We start from the raw sequence: 18682 nt of genomic DNA, 5'->3' as shown, positions 1-18682 counted from the left end.
CCTGTCTTTTTTCAATATTCCTTAAAACACTGCTGACAGGACTTGAATTACACATGAGAGTCACTTAATGAGATAAATGAAAGACTAATTAGCTTGACACTTCTCTTTGCTTTGTGGCCACAAAGCACTTATAGCTGATTAATTTGGAAATGTGAATTGTTTAGGAAATATTTTTTGGGATATTTTCTTGGGTGTTTTCAAAAAACATCTGAAAACATATGGCAGAATACTTTTTAATTTTAATAATATGATTTAAAGAAACCAAAAACATGTAGAAAGCATTAAACTCTGCTGTTAAACAGTAAAGTACAAATGAAAACAAATTTGAAACACATATTAAAGTAGAAAAATCTTTGAGTAAACAGTGAATGCTTGGAAGCTTCTTCTTTTTTTTTTTTGAAAATAGAATGCAAGAGTCATAAAGATGCCTAGGCATAATTTCCCAGCCATGTCATTGTTAGGAAATTTGGAATTCAGGCAAAGGTAATAACAATAGCAAAAAGCAAAATGAACAAAGATGTTCATGACACTACAGTAGCAAAAAAGCAAGCAAATAAACAAAAAGTTGAAGACAACTCCAAGGTCTCAAGTAAGGGAATGGCATTATTAATTATAAAACAGCATCAAAAATTATATTAGCTAGTCATGAAAATGCAAACTTTAAATGGAAAATGCTTATTATATAATGTTAAATGAAAAAAATTTAGGCCATAAAATGAAATATACATTATGCATGCATGATGAAAAGACAAGAAATAGATAAGAATGTGCAAAAATACAAATAGTTGGATATGGTGTGGGATTCTGGCTTGTTTTCTGTTTTAAAGACATTACATCATCTTTTCAATGACAAACTACATTTTAAGTAATTGAAAACAAAGTCTCATTAGCCTTGTCCTTGTTTAAATTCCCAGAGAACACATTATTCTTATTCATTTCCACCTCTGCTCCTTGTCTTTGATTTGGACCAGCTCCATTCTATTTTCCCACTTCTCAGTCGTCTAACAAGACTAGAAAAAGACCCCCATCAAACAAGGAAGCAAAATGCACCAAGTTTAGCCGAAGCTGTGAATCCAAACCAGCGAACATTGGCTGACTGGATCTAATACCTTGACCCCAACATTGAAAAGGCAGACCCAGATTCTTCAATGACCACAAGTGGCCTTGGTTTAAGAAGCCTGCCAACAAAGCACAATGTTCCCGTCCTCAGAAATAGACCCCGGTGGAGCTTCCAGGGGCCCATAAAAGTCTGCACTCTTGGAAGAATGTGACAACTCTGGCAACAAATACAGATTCGTCATTCTCTATATTAAGGGAATGTTCAGTTGCATCAGGCTTTTTTAACAGGGCCAACACTTGGTACAATTTTGAGGCTGGCAAAGTGAATTTTCACCTACCCCAAGGCTTCTTTCCCTGCCTCCAGATGATCAATAAAATCGCCTCATGTTACAGTTTCAAAGTCCTTTCACATCCAGTTTCACATCTGAATCTTGCATCAGCCCAGTGAGGTGGGTGTTATTATTACCTTGACTTTTCAGAAGAGAATATAGAGGCTTAGGGAAGTGAAGCGACTTGTCTAAGGCCACCCAGTAAGTCTGGGACTGAATGAGACACATGTCTAATCTTGACTTCTGAACAGTTCTCCTTCCATTTACCCTAGGTACTCACCCCTCTTGCAGTTCATAAGGAGAGCTGACCCAGTGCACCTACTCACAGCGGCACTCAGCGTGCTGCCATCCCAGGGATACCTATGTTTTAAAGGAAGGCAGATGGGGAAAGACAGCATGTAGCCTGTAAGAAGGAAAAGTCAAGTGGAATTCCAAAGAAGATGCTGAAATAGCTGACCTAGTAGCTCTGGGGAACTATAGAGAAAAACATTGAGAGGCAGAGAGAGCTATGAGGAAGCCCTGGGGAGACAGAGGTTCTTTTTAACTGTCAAGTATGTGTGTCTGGAAAGGTCTCGGCCTAAAGCAAAAGGTATTCAGGCTGCTGTAGAAGGATGAAATAAAAGCTGTTGCTTCTTAGACTTCACCTCTCCTCCCTCTCACTCCATCGCTTTGGGACAGACAAGGCAAGAGCTTAGAACTCTTGAACAAGTGCTCCTGGGATGTAAAACTAGGGTAGTGTGGAAGCCCTGTGCCTGAGTGGGAGTGAGAAAAAAATAGACATTGATGGATGAGCCACAGGTGGTCACTGCCCAACTCTCTCCCTCTAAACCGCCAGGGCTGGTGGATTACCATTGCCTTTCCCAGATGCTAGTTCTTTCTAATGTAAAGAATACATCTGAGGAGCTGTGTGGTGGGTGAGGAGTGATATACTCTGGTTTTCTGATGCCTGAAACACTCTAGGTGCATGCTTTGCTCTATCCCCCATCTCAAACTCATCAAGGCAGGTCAGTGCAGATGGAAGTTTGCCCTTTAACCATTCAGTCATTGGCATTGCTGGACAGAATAATCTATACCCTAAATAAATGCAAGCTGGATCTAAAGAGAAGCAGTATTTAAAAAAAAAAAAGAAAGAAAGAAAGAAAAAGGAAAACCAACAACTTGAATTATAGATTCCATAGAAACCAGAGGCACTAGAATGGACAGATTAAAAATTTAAATATGCATATTTTAAAAATAAGGTATAATATTAGCAATATGAAATGAAAACAAGAAACCATAAAAAGAATCAAGTATAGGCTGGGCATGGTGGCTCACGCCTGTAATCCCAGCAGTTTGGGAGGCCAAGGCGGGTGGATTGCCCGAGGTGGGAGTTCGAGACCCACCTGACCCACATGGTGAAACCCTGTGTCTACTAAAAATACAATAATTAGCTGGGTGTGGTGGCAAGCACCTGTAATCCCAGCTACTTGGGAGGCTGAGGCGAGAGAATTGCTTGAACCTGAGAGGTGGAGGTTGCAGTGAGCTGAGATTGCGCCACTGCACTCCAGCCTGGGTCTCAGAGTGAGACTCCATTTCAAAAAAAAAAAAAGAATCAAGTATAAATTTAAGTGTGACAAATATAATAGTTAAGATAATGATGATAACTAGTAGAAAAGATTCAGTTGAGAAATGACTTAGTGAACGAGGAGATCACTAAGTCAAAATTTATCTCAAAACAATAAGAGTTATTTATGACAAACCCACAGCCAATATCAAATTGAATGGGCAAAAGTTGGAAGCATTACTTTTGAAAACCAGCACAAGACAAGGATGCCCTTTCTCACCACTCCTATTCAGCATAGTATTGGAAGTTCTGGCCAGGGCAATCAGGCAAGAGAAAGAAATAAACGGTATTCAAATAGGAAGAGAGGAAGTCAAGTGCTCTCTGTTTCCAGATGACATGAATGTCTATTTGAAAACCCGATCGTCTCAGCCCAAAATCTACTTTAGCTGATAAACAACTTCAGCAGAGTCTCGGGATACAAAATCAATGTGCAAAAATCACAAGCATTCCTATACACCAATAATAGACAAACAGAGAGACAAATCATGAGTGAACTCCCATTCACAATTGCTACAAAGAGAATAAAATACCTAGGAATACAACTTACCATGGTTGTGAAGGACCTCTTCAAAGAGAGCTACAAACTACTGCTCAAGGAAATAAGAGAGGACACAAACAAATGGAAAAACATTCCATGCTCGTTGATAGGAAGAATCAATATCATGAAAATGGCCATACTGCCCAAAGTAATTTATAGATTCAATGCTATTCCCGTCAAGCTACCATTGGCTTTCTTCTCAGAATTAGAAAAAAAAAAAAAAAAAAACTACTTTAAATTTCACATGGAAACAATAAAGAGCCTGTATAGCCAAGACAATCCTAAACCAAAAGAACAAAACGGCGGCATCATGCTATCTGACTTCAAACTATACTACAAAGCTACAGTAATGAAAACAGCATGGTACTGGTACCAAAACAGATATATAGGCCAATGGAACAGAACAGAACCCTCAGAAATAACGCCACACATCTACAACCATCTGATCTTTGAAAAACCTGACAAAAACAAGCAATGGGGAAAGGATTCCCTATTTAATAAATGGTGTTGGGAAAATTGGCTAGCCATATGCAGAAAACTGAAACTGGACCCCTTCCTTACACCTTCTACAAAAAGTAACTCAAGATGGATTAAAGACTTAAACATAAGACCTAAAACCATAAAAATCCTAGAAGAAAATCTAGGCAATACCATTCATGACATAGGCATGAGCAAAGACTTCATGACTAAAACACCAAAAGCAAAGGCAACAAAAGCCAAAATAGACAAATGGGATCTAATTAAACTAAACAGCTTCTGCACAGCAAAAGAAACTATCATCAGAGTGAACAGGCAACCAACAGAATGGGAGAAAATTTTTGCAATCTATCCATCTGACAAAGGGCTGATATCCAGAATCTACAAGTAACTTAAACAAATTTACAAGAAAAAAACAACCCCATCAAAAAATGGGCAAAGACATGAACAGACACTTCTCAAAAGAAGACATTTATGCAGCCAACAAACATAAGAAAAGAAAGCTCATCATCACTGGTCATTACAAAAATGCAAATCAAAACCACAACGGGTTACCATCTCATGTCAGTTAGAATGGCAATCATTAAAAAGTTAGGAAACAATAGATGCTGGAGAGGATGTGGAGAAATAGAAATGCTTTAACACTGTTGGTGGGAGTGTAAATTAGTTCAACCATTGTAGAAGACAGTGTGGCGATTCCTCAAGGATCTGGAACCAGAAATACCATTTGACCCAGCCATCCCATTACTGAGTATATACGCAGAGGATTATAAATCATTTTACTATAAAGACACATGCACACATATGTTTACTGCAGCCCTATTCACAATAGTAAAGACTTGGAACCCACCCAAATGCCCATCAGTGATAGACTGAATTTAAAAAATGTGGCACATATATACCATGGAAGACTATGCAGTCATAAGAAAGGATGAGTTGCCGGGCGCGGTGGCTCAAGCCTGTAATCCCAGCACTTTGGGAGGCCGAGACGGGCGGATCACGAGGTCAGGAGATCGAGACCATCCTGGCTAACACGGTGAAACCCCGTCTCTACTAAAATACAAAAAAAAATTAGCCGGGCGAGGTGGCGGGTGCCTGTACTCCCAGCTACTTGGGAGGCTGAGGCAGGAGAATGGCGTGAACCCGGGAGGCGGGGCTTGCAGTGAGCTGAGATCCAGCCACTGCACTCCAGCCTGGGTAACAGAGCCAGACTCCGTCTCAAAAAAAAAAAAAAAAAAAAAAAAAAATAGAAAGGATGAGTTCATGCCTTTTACAGAGACATGGATGAAGCCGGAAACCATCATTCTCAGCAAACTAACACAGGAATAGAAAACCAAACACTGCATGATCTCACTCATAAATGGGAATTGAACAATGAGAACACATGGACACAGGGAGGGGAATATCACACACTGGGGACTGTCAGGGGGTGAGGGACTAGAGGAGGGATAGCATTAGGAGAAATACCTAATGTAGATGACAGGTTGATGGGTGCAGTAAACCACCATGGGACACGTGTAGATACCTACATATCAAACCTGCACATTCTGCACATGTATCCCAGAATTTAAAGCATAATTTAAAAAAAGAAAAACCAACAAACTGAATTACAGATTTCACAGAAACCAGAGGTGTTAGAATGGACAGATTAAAAATTTACATATGCATATTTTTAAATAAGGTATAATATTAGCAATATGAAATGAAAACAAGAAACCATAAAAAGAGTAAAGTATAAATTTAGGTGTGACAAATATAATAGTTAAGATAATGATGGTAACTAGTAGAAAAGATTCAGCTGAGAAATAAGTGAACTAAGAGATCAGCTTGAGGAATTTTCCTTAGCAGAGAATTATTTTTAAAATAGAAAAAGGAAAAGTCAAGAAATAAAAGGCAAAAGCAGTCCTAGAAAGAAAAAAAGAAATAGTTATAAATGAAGAGAAGAAAATATTTGAAGGAATAATGGAGATAATCCCTCCAGAATTAACAAAAGATAAAAGACCTCAAATTGAAAGGACCCACAGAGAGCAAGAAAGAGAGGAGATAAGGAGAAACATACTCCCGGATATAAATTTTGCTGATATTTAAGAATATCAGAGAAAAGGGAAAATTGTAAATGCTTGCAAAGAGAGAGAGAGCAAATCACCTTCAAATAAAAAAGAATAATGAAATCAGATTTTTCAGCAGCAAGCAAGAATGCAAGAAGATAATAGAGAAGTGTTATAAACATTTTGAAAGTACAGAATTTCGTATCCAGCTAAACCTTCATTCAAATGTGAAGGCATGATTAAAAAAAAAACACACACCCAAGATGTACAGTCTCATTTCATGCTCAAAGACGCGTGTGTAAAGCATTTTTCAATGCCATATATAAAGTAGAAACAAATTGAAGGAACAATATAAGAGATATGTGAAATAAAGGTGATCAAATATCTTTGTGAAGTTTGGGATTGTCTTAAAAAATAGCTAAGACCAAAGAAAAGAGAAAGAGAAAACATATCTACAAAAACAAAGAATTAAAAGTCTAGATGAACTGAACATGATAGAGTTGGGGGAGGCTGATCATTAGAGTTTATTAAAGTCTTTATATGGGAGAAAACAAAGACAACTTTTAAAAAATAAACAAAGGAATAAAAATTACTGAAAAGTGTAACAGATTGAAATAATAAATGAACAGAGTGAAAGTCCTAAATATGAATAACTACTATTACTGTAAATGAATTAACTCACCAAATAAAAAATAAAACTCTCATATTACCATTCACTACACACATTCTAAAGCAAAATACATGCAAAGGATGAATGTAAAATGATAGGAAATTATTAATCAGGAAAATAGGACAAAATTAAACTGATATTGATAGAATATTATCAGATAATATGAAGATCACAAACTTTATACCAAAATCAACAAAGAACTATAAAAAAAGTTAATGCAGCTATGCCATTTATTACTATAGATGTAAAAATGTTAAAGAAAGTTTTGGTAAATCAAATCCAGTAATACATGTTAAAGGTCATATATCTCATTGAGCTTACTCAGTGGTAGATGAAGATAATATTAGAAAATCTAAAAATAATTCACCATGTAAACTAAATACTGCCAGTAAAATAAGAAAAGAAAAAGGAATTAGAGGCTTAAAGATTGGAGAGGAGGAAATAAAATTGCCATTACTTACAGAAGATAGAAATTTTTTCTTAGAAAACTCAAAATAATCCACCAGTAAAGTATTAAAAGTAACAGTTGTTAAGCAAGGTGACTGGATATAAGATTAATTTGTATTAGTCAATTGTATTTGCGATTGCATCCTTCCTATATTAGCAATAAACAACCAGAAAACGTCATTTTGAAATAAGGCATCTTTTGCAGAAATATACAAAAATATCCAACTAAATCTTCAATCAAATGTGAAGACATGATAAAAAATATGCTCAGATATATAGTCTTACTCCTCAAGTGTTGTATTCCCTCCTACACTGTGGTGCTTCTTGAGGTGAAACTGAATGTCTGAGCTGTTTGCCAAGACCCATTCACTCCAACTTCTGTACCTAAAGCACCTCATGCTGCTGACATCTCAGCTTAGCTCTTTGGTTTCTTAGTTGTTGTTTTTCTGTATCTCTGATGGGTTCATCTGTGCATATGTATATTAGGAGTCAGCCAGCGACTCAAAGGAAAGTTTCCAGCCAATTTTTGGGTCTTTTGCTGTGCTTCTCTTCTCTTCAGGACTTTGCCCTTCAAGTCTCAGCTGCCTTGGCAACACCAAATGCCAGCCTCTGGTCCTCAGCCCAGTAAGAACACTTCCTTCTTCTTGGGCCCCAGTCCCCTCCACCATGGTTTCGAATGTGTAAGCGAGGAAAAAGCTGCATGGAGATCACCGTGTGTGCCTCCCTTATCCAATGATAGCAACACCTTCACTCTTGCCTGATTTGGTTTCTCCTCATGCTTTCAAAGACTTTGACCAATTTTAATAATTGTTTTTGGTGAGAGGGTTAGTCATAGCTGGAACTAGAAGTGTTGTAAAACCACTAAGAAAAAACAGCTTAATATTATCATGTAAAATTGAGCATTTATGGACTCCCTGACCTTGGAATTTTATTTCTATGACTATGCTTAAAAGAAACATTTGTGTATGTATACTAGAAAATATAAATAAGAATGTTCATAGCAGTACTATGCGTATTAATGAACCTAACAAAAATCCCATCAACAGGAGAGGTGACACATAAGTTATGGTATATTCACACAGAGGAGTACAACAGCAGTAAAAATTAAATGAACTACAACAACAAGCAACATTATGGATGAGTCTTCATAATATAATTTTAGTTAGAAAGTGAAAATAACAAAATTAATTGTGCATGATGCTCTTTTCAGAAATGTTAAGAACAACATTAATAAAATATACTTTTAAAAGAATACACATAGATGGGATAAAACTATGCAAAAATTAAAGTAAGGGAATAATGAGTACAAGATTCATGATTGTGGGTACTTTGGTGGGAGTGATGGGGGTGGAATAGGAGAAAACCGCATGGGAAGATGTGGTCAAGTTACTGTCAAAGTCTTAGCTTTCACACTAAACGGCGGTTGAATGCTTATTGCATTAAAATAACTAAGTAAATAAATAAAACAGGGCCATACATGAACCAAGGATTATAACTAATCCAGTTTTAAGTCCCTGAGATCTTTAAAAAAAAAAAAAAGTATTTCAAATTGGAAACTTCAGGCATTGAGGCCTAGAGAGGGAGATTTATCTGGGCATTAGAGCTGAGTCATGCTATTTTAGTGGTCATTTGCCCTATTAACTCTAGAGGCCTACCTAGTTCCTTATGGGTACCAAACCTGTTTTAAAGATTATGGGCAAAGACACTACATTTCCCTACTCAGACTCCTTGACCTTAACCAGAGGCAGGCATTTGCTTCTCTACACCAGTATGATCCCAACCATTCTCCTTCCCTCAAGGCTCACTCTCCTGTACAAATTCTCCTCCATTCTGTCTCCAAAGTATTACTGCTAAAATGCATAGCAGGCCAGATTACTTTCCCCACATCATTAACTCTAGAATCAAGTCTTTAGCTGGGCATTGTAGGACGTCTGTGATCCATCTCCAGCAAATATGACTAGCTCTGCCTTGCTCACTGGTCCCTGAATGCATTCTACACTTTCACATTGCCATGCCTTTGCTTATGCTGTTCAGTCTATCTCAAATGCCCTTATCTTTACCTATTGACATTTTACTCATTTTCAAGTCTCAGTTCACTTACTGCCTATTTCCACAAAGACCTGAGAAGAGACAACAGGGAAAAGGGAGGTGGCTGTTCAAATGCTCATTAATAAATGTAGCTTCAACATAAACAAAATTTAGACACATGGAAGCCAGTGACAAAGCCTGAAAATCACATCTGAATTGCAAACTCAGGCCTGGTTCCAGTGACTCCCCTACCTGCCCCATATGTCAGTGAGACCAACCTAGATGGACTTGAAACTGATCTCTTTTTCAACCTTCTAGAGGTGGTTTCCAGGCAGCAAGAAGTGTAAAGAGAGACTGGGCTTGGGAGTTAGACCAACCTTGGTCAAATACTAAATACACTTTTTGAAATGTATCATACCTATGGAAATTTAAATATTAACACTCTGAAGAATGAGATAACAATTTAAATAGCGCACAGGATTCTGCCCATCATTTCATTAAGTTAGCAGATGTACCCCGGGGAGCATAGGATGATGCACAAGAACCTGTTGCTTATGCAGAACCACAAGCACTATACCAATAAATTAAAGGATTTCCAAGGTAATTTTGAGTATAAACAATGTTTACCTTACTCATTGACTTTGAAATCCTAACACCTGGGTGAAATGCTACTCTACTGTAATAGTTACATGACCTCAAGAAAGTCTTCCAACATCTCTCAGCCTCGATTTCTCCATTCTTATTTATTTATTTATTTTTGAGATGGAGTCTCACTCTGTTGTCCAGGCTGCAGCACAGTGGCACGATCTTGGCTCACTGCAACCTCCGCCTCCTGGGCTCAGGCAATTCTCCTGCCTCAGCCTCCCGAGTAGCTGGGACTACAGCACCTGCCACCACACCCAGGTAATTTTTTTTGCATTTTTAATAGAGACAGGGTTTCACTGTGTTAGCTGGGATGGTCTCGATCTCCTGACCTCGTGATCCGCCCACCTCGGCCTTCCATTTAAAGTGTGACAGACTGTATTTTCCAAAGATGGCCACAACATCTCCTCTGCTCCATAAGCTCTCTTCCCATCAAAGCGTGAGACCTATGTCCTTTGCCTAGAATATGAGTGAGCCTGTGATTTGGGTATAACCAATATAATACAACAAAAGGAATGAGATATGACCTCAGAGATAGATTGCAAAAGGTGACTCAACTTCCTTCTTTTTGGGGGGCTGAGGAACATTTGCTTCTGGAGGGCTGAGACTCTATGTAAACAATGTGATCATCCTGGGGCCACTATGCTATTAAGAAGTCCAGGCAACAGGGAGAGACCACGTGTAGGTGCTTCAGTCCAAGTAGACAGATAGCACAAACTGCCAGACATGACTAAAGATGCTTCCAGACAACTCCAGTCCATAGTTGTTGAACCCCCAACCTTTGCATCTTCCAGCTAAGGTCCTAGTCATCATGAAGCAGAGACAAGGTGTCCTTTTTGTGATCTTTTTGAATATCTGACCCTCTGAGTCCATGCCTGTAATGAAATTGTTGTTTTATGCCACTAAGTCTCAGCATAGTTTTTATTTGTTTGTTTGTTTGTTTATTTATTGAGACAGAGTCTCACTCTGTCACCCAGGCTAGAGTGCAGTGGTGTGATCTCAGCTCACTGCAAACTCTGCTGCCCGGGTTCAAGCAATTCTCCTGCCTCAGCCTCCCAAGTAGCTGGGATTACAGGTGCCTGCCACAACACCCAATTAATTTTTTTTTTTTTTGCATTTTTAGTAGAGACGGGGTTTTGCCATGTTGGCCCAGCTGGTCTTGAACTCCTGACCTCAGGTGATCCACCCGCCTTGGCCTCCCAAAGTGCTGGGATTATAGATGTGAGCCACCAAGCCTGGCCTCAACATAGTTTTTAAAGTGGCAGTAGGAACTCAATCAAGGGTCTTTTGAGGACTGAAGAAAATAATGTACTTTGTGTACCTGGCACAATGTTTGTGCTCAAAAAATGGTGACTGATATCAGCATTGTGTCTGACGCCTGGCCTGGCAGCGTTGGGTCAGCCTTGGGTCAGCTGCTTTATTTCTCCAGGCCTAAGGTTTCTCTGTAGGAGTACCTGCCTGAGCAACTCAAAGGTTTGTTGTGAGGCTCAAATAAGATGATAAATATGGAAGTGCTTTGGAAACCGTAATGCTCTGTATATATTAAAAGAGGTTATTATATTTATATTATATGAATCCACTATGGGCTCAGATAGGAGAACACTCTAGTAATCCTTTAGTGGCTGTTAGTGTCTGAAATCCTGAGACCGAAGAACTTTGACCTGAGGCTCCACATTTGTTCTCTTTTAGAGATAATTAATTTCAACCATTCATCAAATAAGCCTATATATGTAAAGCACTCACTGCAAGGAGAAAACTGTTAAATGCTGTGTGTTTTCGGAAAGAAAAAATTAGCGGGCTTAGCCTCGTCCTCCAAAAATATTCCATTATAGTTAAGAAGACAAGAAATGGATGTAATCCTGGTAGGATGGAGGCTTTCTGCAGGAGTGTGTTTCAGGAGCTGCTTCAAAGGAGAAAGGGAGGAGAAAGATAGCTAATGTGGTTTGAAAAACTTCAGTGTGCCAAGCACCATGCCAAACTCTTTACATATAATTGTCTCCTTCAGTCTTCACAATGACATTGTGAGATGGCTTATGTGTTAACTGCCTTTGCAAATGATAAAACAGATGGTTGGAAAAATTGTCTTACAGCAGTATTAAGTTAGCACTGAAATCCCGGTCTGGAGACACTCTACCATCCTGCTACCACTGAATATATTTTTCTGCCCCAAATAATTATTTCTCCACCTAGACTACCAAAAAAAAAAATCTGTTCAAATATTTGCCTGTTAGATAACAACATTCCTGTTCAATGAGTTTTCTTCTGAAATTTCATGTTAAAATAATTAATAATAATACCGTATTTGCACAGAGCTTCAGTGTTTTAAAAGTATAGTATGTCCACATCTTTTCCTTCCTTGGTTGTCCAACAGTCCTATGGGCAAGGCACCATGTTATACGCAAGGTCTCACAGATAATAAGTGGGCAAAGGATTGTGCTTTAGTTTGCTGCTACATTGTAAAAGGAATAGTGCTTCCTTAATGGTATGCATTTTGTCTCTTATTGACAATCACATGACTTTATAAAGGCTTGTCATGATGTTTAGGATGTCTTAGTCATCATGGTGGCCTCCTCTCATCATTCCCTGTATCTCATGACAAAATATACACTTACATTGTGAACAATGATGGATACAAATTCATTTTCAAAATATCTTCTGGACAAGTTATTTTGTCCTTTGTTGACTTCCTGTCAGCTCAGGTTAGATGGCAACTGCTTTTTCCTTGTCACGTGGCTGGCAGAGACTTTTTACCAGGAGTAGAAAGGGTTAGCTCTGCCATTTCCTTGTTGTCTGGTTGTGTTTGCAACATGAGTATTATCTTCAATCTACTGCTTACAGAGGTTTTCTAAGGCAGAAATCATTTTAACTCACTGAAGTCCATTTTGAAAGGTTAGGTTAGTGGAAACTGGATAACATAATCCATAGATCCACTTGATGGGGCTCTTGTAAACTGATGAATGTGACGATACACTGAGAGTTCAAGAAAAAATAAATGTAGATTGCCACATGGTTCAACCCCCATTCCCAGGTGGGAGGTATTTCTCAGGTATGTCAGAAAGCATGCAATTTTCAAATGCACATACAAACAACAATATAGGCAGTAGTGTCCATGCCCTTATTAAACGTTCATTCAGTTGTCTTTCTTTTTTAAATTTAAAATATAAACAGTTCTTGGAGGTTACGTGATTCTACACATGTGAAAAAGTTGCATAGAACCACACACACACACACACACACACACACAAATAAGTGCATATAAATATGGGAAATGCAAACAAACTCCGGCTTGTACTGATGTCAATTTCCTTGTTTTAACAAGACTGCAGTTATGCAAGATGCTACCACAGAGGAAAAGTAAGTGAAGGGTACAGTGAGACCTCCTTTCATTTCCTTTTTGCAGCTTCTTGTGAATCTATAATCATTTCAAAAATTACATAAATAGAAGTTCTAACATCCTGGCATCCCAGTAGATTTGCTGCACCTCCAGGAGACTGCTCCCTGATGGAGCCATGGCCCTGGTTCACTGTGAGACCTGGGGGAGGCATTTCCATTCTTCAGGCTAATTTCCCTCATCTGTAAAATGCACAGTTTGGCCCAAAGCTCCACTCAGCTCTAAAATTCTAGGATTGTATATGCACAGTTTGGGATAGGGAGGTGTAAATCTCACTCAGATTATGAGCCAGCGCTAGGCGGTAAAGGGAAACGTGCTCAGCTGTTTGATATAAAGTCTGCGTGCCTGGAAAATGAACTTGGAGCAATTTACCTCTTGCCATAGGTTCCTTCAAAGGGTTTTCTGACTAAGGAAACACAGAAAGTTTGAAAATATTTTCATCAAATACCTTGAATACAGCATCACCCAAACTGAATAAAAGGAAAAGGTAACGTTACTTGCTGAAAATGATGGCCTCTCTACTGAACCTTCAGAGTTGATTTAGAGCACGTGGAAGCTATTCTCTGCTTCCCTGACCTGTTCAGGCTGCCCAAAATGCTAGGTGCAGAGGAAAACACTCTTTTTGGCAACCAAGTTGGAAGAGAGATAAGTGGATTTGTAGTAAGAGTCCGAGCCTGCAGGAATTTGTGTCACCCTGACACCGAAGAGGGAAAGCTGATTGTTCTCCAATGCATAGCAATTAAAAGCTCATCTCTGGAGAAACCCAGGAGGAGGGGGTTACATATATGTATATTTTCACATCTGCAGACAATTTTTTAACCCTGGTGACTGCTTGATTGGGATAATATATTTACCTTGGATATGGAAACTGGAAGAACAATTCTTGCATGACTTTCACAGTAGCCTATGCCTTCAGATGTTTTCAGCTATGTATCTTCTTTTGATCTTCTCTATTTTCTTGAATTTATCCTACAAAAATAACCACATGTTAATGAAAAGATAAATATGTAAGTTCACTTACTGCAGCAGTGTTTGAACTTTGAAAGTCTGGAAACAATTTAAATGTCCAACAGTAGAGGACTAGTGAAATTATGCCAGTGGTTTTTCAACTTGACTAATGAATCAATAAAATAAGAAGAAATGACATAAGATGGACATCTTTAATTTTGTGTAATAAACATTTTAAAATACTAGTAAATAAAAATACTATTTGTCTCATCAAATAAAGGATATTTTGACATCAAAAGTAAAGGGGAATCCCATCAGAATAAAAGGCCTCACCAGAGAAAAGATCATTGGCAAACCATGCCAACATATGAGAGTAGAGGAAGAGGGTCTTTAATGCAAAAAATGAAATCTGAATAGAGTGTATAGATTAACATTAATATTGTATCAATGTTAACTTCATGACTTTGCTAATTATACTGTGGTTATGTTAAAAGAATATCCTTGTTTTTAGGAAATACACCCTGAAGTATTTAGGAATAAAAGGATATTATGTCTACAGCATACTCACAGACAGTTCAGAGGAAAAAAAAAAAAAAACCTTCTATATATTTGTAGAAAAAGAACGATACAGCAAGTGTGGTAAAAATGTTAACATTAGAGGAATATGGGAGAAGAGTATACCGAATTCATTGTACTATTTTTGCAACTCTTCTGCAAGTTTAAAATTATTTCATTATACAAAGCTAAAAATGTATATATTAAATTTTTATTTAAAATGCAGAAACATACACTAATAAGTGTGGTGGAATGTTATAATGGTGGTGTTTTTCTTGGTATGAATTTGTTGTGCAACACCATGTTGTGTGCCCCATCCAACTAGTTCTGGCTCTTTTTTAAATCCACAAACTCACTTCCATAGAAATATGTTAAAGAAATGGAAGTAACATGTCTGACTATATCACTTGATATGTAGATACTCGGCACTAAAAGTCAAGCAAGGAAGAGCTGCCCCTCATGACCGCTGACTGCTCTGCCTTTTCACGCAAGAACTTGGAGTAGGGATGGCTGTGGCAAGCCTGCTGTCTGCCTCACGGTAGCAGGAGGCTTGCAGCTCAGAGCCCAGTCATGCAGAGGGCCAAATCCCCATCTCCCAACACAGAGCAGGAATTTACCCCAGACAGGGACCACCTGCTATTTGATAGCTCATGAAATAGAGCACACACGTACAATGGAACACTATTGTATTTACTTCTGGCGTGTGGTCTTGGAAGTTACTTATGACAATACCTCTTTGCCCTCTCCTATGCTGCATGGCATATCCAGATTAATCTCTCTAAAACATTTTCTGGCCCTTACTTAGAAAATTTTTTTTAAAAAAAGGCTCCTAAGCCTAACGTCTAACTTCTTGCAGAATCTGGACCCACTTCTTTTCCCAAATTATTTGTCTCCTATTCCCTGATTGAAGCTCCATTCCAAACATGGTATGCTAGCATACCTGAACAGAGCATACATGTTTTACCTCCAGAAGATTGCTTGTGCTATGTCCTGTGCCTGGCATGCTCTTGCTATTTTTTTCCAAATAGCCAATTCTTACCATTTTTCATCTTCAGGGCAGTATATTTAGGATACAGATTAGAATCCAAAAGAGACTAGATTCATATTGAAAAACCCATGGTTTGTGGATTTCTCTGCATTTTCATGGATAATTTACAGACTCCAAAGAATGAAGAACAATTGATGGAATTTTAAGCAGTCTGATTGGAATATAGATATATATAGGGGTAGAAACCATCATTCCATAGCATCATGCCTGGTAAATTTTATTAACATAAAGGCCACCCCACCCTTCTCTAATCCTACTTGTTGTCAACAATATCATTGGAATGGAATTTTAAAAATCAGCTCTTTCTACAAGATAATCCAAATTGCCCAATACAGAATTTTGAGACAGGTAAATTTAGTGCTCAGTTCTCCTCAACTGTTTCCCTTTCATTTCCTTCTTGGTTCATCTGTAATGAAATAACATGTCAAGAGATGTACATTCTGGACACCAACGCAAATAAAGACATTATTTTGTAGGTGGTGAAGAGCCTCTTAGAAAAGGAAAGCAACTGCTCAAAGCCTCATGGTAATAGTGTTTGGTCTGTAAAAGCTCCTGAAGGATTATATTTATTTTGCTCAATAAATATTGAATGAATAAATAGAGGCTGAACTGGATCTAGAATAAGTTTCTTTTCCCCTCACCCTTGGTCCTATTCTCTTGCCAAGAGACTGCCCTCTCTTTGGCCTTGTATTAGTGTGTATGCATCTGTGTCCTCTATTTTACTCTAACTTCTGGGAGAAGGAATCATGTTTTACTCGTTATTGTCTTTCTCCTAATATCTGGTAAATATCTGGCTTTTAGAAGATTTTCAGTAAAGATACATTCAATAAATATGAAAACAAATACCCATAATGTAAAATCAAAAGAAATTGGTCAGCTATTTTTTCTTGGTATGGTTGGTTCATTTACACAAACTTTGCTCAACTGCATAGTTTTATGAATATTATATCTACACAATGATACTACAGTAGGCTCAAATGTTATTTCTTGCGATGTCTTTCATGATCACCCCAGATGGCGTTAAAAGTTCTCTTTCTCCATTGTGTCATTGTACCTGTAATTATTTGTTGATACGGTTATGTTGGTCCATGGAGGAAAAATAAGTTTTTGAATTTGGAAACTGTCATATTCAACTTTGTATCCCCAGTATCTAATATTGAACTTAACATACAGTGGTACACTAAGGTTGTTTTGTTTTGTTTTGTTTTGAGACAGTCTCCCTCTGTCACCCAGGCTGGAGTGCAGTGGCACGATCTGGGCTCACGGCAACCTCTGCCTCCTGGGTTCAAGCAATTCTCGTGCCTCGGTGACAGGGATTACAGGTGCACACCACTGCACCCAGCTAATTTTTGTATTTTTGGTAGAGACAGTTTTGCCATGTTGGCCAGGCTAATCTCAAACTCCTGATCTCAGGTGATCCGCCCACCTTGGCCTCCCAAAGTGTTGAGATTACAGGTGTGAGCCACCAAACCCAGCCATGCTAGGGTTTTTTGAATGAATGTGAACTGTTTTGAAATAAAATATAATAGTTTAAGAATGTATATGAAGGGGTTTTTCTAAAGAAGAGGATCCTTGAAATAAAATAGTAATTTGATTTTGTTGTTGTGGAAGTGACTGGCCATTTGCTAATTGTCCAAATTGCTTGGTTGTGCTGTCAGTATGAAGTTAGTTTTTTAATGTTGATCTTAACAACATTTGCCTGTTCCTCACCTTTATTTCAGAAGCCCTCATTTTCACTGGCCATTCTTTAAACTAGGAGTTAAGCTACAGATTCCTATTATAAGCTTTTATGATCTTTAACAGAAATGCTTTATGCAACTAAATAATCTACCAACCTTCTCAAACTCACATATTATGCCTTTGGGGTAAAAGAAAGTTAAGAAATCATCAGGAAAAATCAGTCAATGAGATCAGTTGAGATGACTCACAACAATCTCTCCCAATTCAAACTCCTCCCACCACATAGCTGGTGCCATTTTTAGCAGTGGATAATGTCGCCTTAATTCTGCAGATAATATAAATCTTAACTTAGACAAAGTAAAGAAACAGAATTTAGCTGGAAAATGGGAAGAATCAAAGATGTCATGACTGCTATCTTTAAATACCTAGAAGGTCTAATAAGGTGGTGAATCCCCCAGCATTTATGTGAGAGTCCCAAGATCTAAAATTTTTTAAAAAGACAGTGAGTAGACATTAATACATGGTTTGACTCATTATAAGGACCAACTTTCTATCAGACAAAATATTTCACCAACAGAATAGGCTGCCTCAGAAGTTAGTGAGTCACTGTCAGTGACAAGTAGGTAACCAATGCAATCAAAATCAATTAAAAATATTTATTGGGTACTTACTTCAAGTAGGACACTGTTTACAGCACTGAAGACGCAGGGAATGAGTATAGCAGAATTATTGATCTTAAGGAGGCCACAGAGCAACGAAGGAAGACAGACAAATGAGCAGATAACAATATATTGTGATAAATGTTCCAGGACAAGTGGAGGTAATATACAATGGGAACACAGAGAAAGGAGGAATTAACTGAAGCCTCAAGAAAGGCATCAGAGAGAAGGAGATGTTTGAGCTCAATCTCAAAAGTGATTAGGTTTTGAAGAATATTGAAAGTACTCAAGTTTTGAGGGAGTGGGTTACAAAGAAACTTGGAAGAGATTCTGTTGAGGAATTGGACTAAATTTTCCCTTTCTTTCATATCAAAGATTCTATGTCTATGGGTTGAAGAACGTTTATTTTTAAAATGTCATCCTCTCTTCCCCGGGAACATGGAATGATTAGAACTAGAATGTTTCCTAGTATGTGCCCTTAGAGAAATCTACTCAATGATGGGATTATGGTGTTTGTCATCAGCATAAGGGTTGGCAGTAGGGCTTTTTCTCAATGTGGG

The 18682-nt window shown here is 38.1% G+C and overlaps 1 long non-coding RNA gene across 1 annotated transcript in view; it reads right to left on the bottom strand.

The window, feature by feature from the left end:
- The window catches only part of LOC144338985 (uncharacterized), an 80058-nt gene that overhangs the window by 26484 nt on the left and 34892 nt on the right, over nt 1-18682 (bottom strand). The window contains exon 2 of the long non-coding RNA XR_013413505.1: nt 14087-14201. This is a non-coding gene — a long non-coding RNA (uncharacterized LOC144338985). The remainder of the gene's footprint in view (nt 1-14086; nt 14202-18682) is intronic.

The sequence above is a fragment of the Macaca mulatta genome, chromosome 2 (assembly GCF_049350105.2).
Source record: "Macaca mulatta isolate MMU2019108-1 chromosome 2, T2T-MMU8v2.0, whole genome shotgun sequence".
Classification (NCBI taxonomy): Eukaryota; Metazoa; Chordata; class Mammalia; order Primates; family Cercopithecidae; genus Macaca; species Macaca mulatta.
This window is presented reverse-complemented; position numbering and strand designations above follow the sequence as displayed.